Consider the following 3,996-nt stretch of genomic DNA (forward strand, 5'->3'; position numbering starts at 1 on the left):
AACTTAAGGTACTCTAATTTCCTCATCTGTAAGATTGGGATACTGATGTCTCTTCTCAGCTTGTGCGATTATTGCATAAGATCAAATGAGGTAACAGATGTGACAACATTTTGGGGATTGAAAGGTGCTATGCAAATGGAAGGCCTATTTTTATTATGTATTCTTGTGGCACTGATTACTTAGCATCATAAGAGCTGGTAATAATCATTAAGGGGCGTCGTTAGACGTGTAGGCGTGTCTGTAAGTTTATATGCAGTCTTCCTGTTTGTGCATATAGCACACCTGCTCACTTGGTACACTGGCACGTGCATTTCTTTCATTTTCCAAACTATGCATTTTTCTTCTAGTAAAGAAGCAACTCAATTTAAGCCCATATTCTCTGCTATTCTACTGCTGACTTTCACTAGGTACAACCATTTTTACCAGCGCAAGATCCAGATATTTTCACTATAGCCAGAATAAAATGTTCAGGCTGGAATTGTTCAAGTTTTAGTGGTCCTTTTTCAGAAACTGGGCCCTCAGGCCTCAGCAGCCTTTAATCAGCTGTAACTGGAGTGAAGCTGTCAGCCCTTGCTTGTTCTCTGTCAGCTTTAGTGCCATTTAGAGCATCCTTGATAAATGTACAGTACAAATTTAACAGTCAACCTGTGAGAAAGAAAAACCAAACATCTCTCAAACATTGAAACTTTCTTCAGCCATGTCATGAAAAATCTATGGGCTAGAAATCCCATTGTTGACAAAATAGAAGTTGGCAACTTGTGAATAGGTTAACATGGAAAATACAATAATTTGGTATATCTAAGGACTTTATAAAATGTACAAAAGCAGCAGAAAAAGGAAAGAGAAATAAAGAAAAAAGAGAAGTTGGGATGGGCAAGGTTTATGAAGCAAGAAGGTAGAATGCTAAGAGAATGTTCCAGTGATTTTCTCTAAGAAATAGAAGAAAATCTCAGGGTATATTTTCTAGCCTCTCCAGAAGCTGAAAAGTGTGTGGTTTCAGTGAAGAGAAATGATTTGATGATTTAGAAGTACTAGAATTTGAAGGACAGCACTTGAGTTTTCAGTTCATTGTTCACTGCCAGTGGGAAACCAAGAGAAATCAAGAAAGCTAAAAAGCAATTTTAAAACTCACTTTTCTCATCTACAAATGGAGGATAAAATAATTCTGACCTCATAGAGCTTTTGTAAAGATGAAATGAATTAATGTATGAGCATTATAAGCTCTAAAGCATTCTACAAAATTTGGCTAAGTTAATGTTACTTCACTTTGCCAACAAAGGTCTGTATGGTCAAAGGTATGGTTTTTCCAGTAGTCATGTATGGATGTGAGAGTTGGACCATAAACAGGCTGAGCGCTGAAGAACTGATGCTTTCAAATTGTGGTGCTGGAAAAGACTCTTGAGAGTCCCTTGGACAGCAAGAAGATCAAACCAGTCAATCCTGAAGGAAATGAACCCTGAATATTCATTGGAAGGATTGATACTGAAGCTGAAGCTCCAATACTTTGGCTACCTGACACTTAATTCATTGGAAAAGACCCTGATGCTTAGAAAGATTGAGGGCAGGAAGAGAAAGGGACAACAGAGGATGAGATGGTTGGATGGCATCATTGACTCAAATGACATGAGTTTGAACAAACTGGGAGATGATGAAGGACAGGAAGCCTGGTGTGCCGAAGTCCATGGAGTCTCAAAGAGTCAAAAAGGACTTAGCCACTGAATAATAGCAAATGGTACTTACTAGTATCCTAAGAGACTAGCTGTAAAGCTACTAAAGAGGAATAATTTATTTTCCTCTGAACTCTGATATTAAGCATGGGCTTAAATTGAGTTGCTTAAACAGACTATCCCATCCATACTGAAGAGCACAGTCCATCAGGCTTGTCTCTGGTGTCACTGGCAGGCTGAGCTGACGGCCAGTGCGCTCTCTTCTGGAATGAAAGGGGTGAACATTTTCAAACTTTTAAAGCCCCTCCTGAAGTATGTTCCAGAGAATGCTAGTCATGTGAATAAGGGATCCTGGGGACGGGGAATAGACGCCTCTTGAAATTTGGAGCCATTTTTATATTTTCCATCTTTAGTAAAATAATACCAATAAGCATGTGGTAAAACTCTAATAGGGAACACAAACATAAAGAAGTGAAAGCATTTTAAATGAATAGCATAATCACACTGACAAGAGGGCAAAACTAATCTAACAACCAGTTTTTGAATACAGTGTTTTGATTATCCATTCTAGAATGAAAGAACAGTAAATGAGTTTTGAACTCTAGTTATGCGATTTGCTTTTGCACTGGTATAGAAGAACAATTATGAAGCTACTTTCAGTGTATTCTAGAATTAAGAGATAATGTTGTTTGGTCACTGAGTTGTGTCTGACTCTTTGCAACCCCATGGAGTATAGCCTGCCAGGCTGCTCTGTCCATGAGATTTCCCGGCAAGCATACTGAAGTGGGTTGCCATTTCCTTCTCCAAGGGATCTTCCCACCCAGGATCTTGAACCCACATCTCTTTCATTGGCAAGTGGGTTCTTTACAAACAACTGAGCCACCAGGGAAGCCCAACATTCTATAATTGAACAAGTTACTGAACATACTGACGATATCAGGAGTTATACAATGGAAATGTGGACGACCAGACTGAATTTTGTGATGATGTGTTGGAATTAGAGATCTGAGGATGAACTCCTGATTTTCATCCCTAAGTAGATAGATAGACTGATAAATTTGATAGACAATAGACCTCTATTACTAAATGGACACCACTGTGAAAATAACAAGACTAACAAAATCTTCACTTTGGATTCTTTTTGTAGCTTCTAAACTTTTTACCTTGTATGACTTAAAAACTCAGGAAATGCGATTATTCTCTCTGAATCCTTCTCAGGGGCACTAGTAGTAAAGAATCTGCCTGCCAATCCAGGAGATGTAAGAGACTTGGATTCAATCCCTGGGTTGGGAAGATGCCCTGCAGAAGGGAATGGCAACCAACTCTGGTATTCTTGTCTGGAAAATTCCACGGACAGGGGATCTTGGCAGGCTATAGTCCATGGGGCTGCAAAGAGTCGGACACAACTAAACGACCAAGCACACATCCTTTTTCTCAGGGATTATGGCCCTTTCTGGAGAAGGCGATGGCACCCCACTCCAGTACTCTTGCCTGGAAAATCCCATGGATGGAGGAGCCTGGTAGGCTGCAGTCCATGGGGTCGCTACGAGTCAGACACGACTGAAGCGACTTAGCAGCAGCAACAGCATGGCCCTTTCATATCAAGATTGACTGGTTGCCCTGAGAATCCCCAAAGTCTGCTGTTCCTTATCAATCACCCTCTCTGGCTTCCCAGGCTGTCCTCTCCCTAGACCCCATGCCAACCACTGATAAATATCCTGAAGGGAGAAGCGTCATGCAGAATGGTGGTCTACCTAAGTGGCCGTCCTTTTTTTCTAAGATCTTGCTCTGTAAAACCCTGTTTCAGGGCTTTTAGACTGGCAGGCTACAGTCCATGGGGTCACAAAGAATTGGACATGATTGAGTGAGTAAGCAATAAATAAACAGCAGCAAAAACAGTGTAAATACTGAAATGCACTTGAGATTATTTTAGTTGTCACTGCTTTGGTCATACCTTGACATACTCAAAAAAGAATTAACATGCTTCTAGGAGATTAAAATAGATATATCTGTCTACATACAAAAGAGATGTATGTTCTTAGAATACCCATTTATGAAAAATGTTCATACTTTACTTTGAATTGAATGCCATTCCACTTTTGAAACTGTCTATTGATTAATCAGGTCCAAAATCATGTTTTTATATGGCACGTGCTTGAATTATAGAACTAGAGATATTTTATATCACATTATCATCACAGGATAGCTCTTTAAAAGGTCGTTCATAAGCCACACACTGAGGGAAGAACTTTACGGAAAAGGGAACATTGAAAAATGTGTTTAGGAGGACTCTATCCCAAGCCTGGTATTATTTTGAAATCCTATTTGA

The sequence above is a fragment of the Bubalus kerabau genome, chromosome 3, assembly GCF_029407905.1.
Source record: "Bubalus kerabau isolate K-KA32 ecotype Philippines breed swamp buffalo chromosome 3, PCC_UOA_SB_1v2, whole genome shotgun sequence".
In the NCBI taxonomy this organism is placed as follows: domain Eukaryota; kingdom Metazoa; phylum Chordata; class Mammalia; order Artiodactyla; family Bovidae; genus Bubalus; species Bubalus kerabau.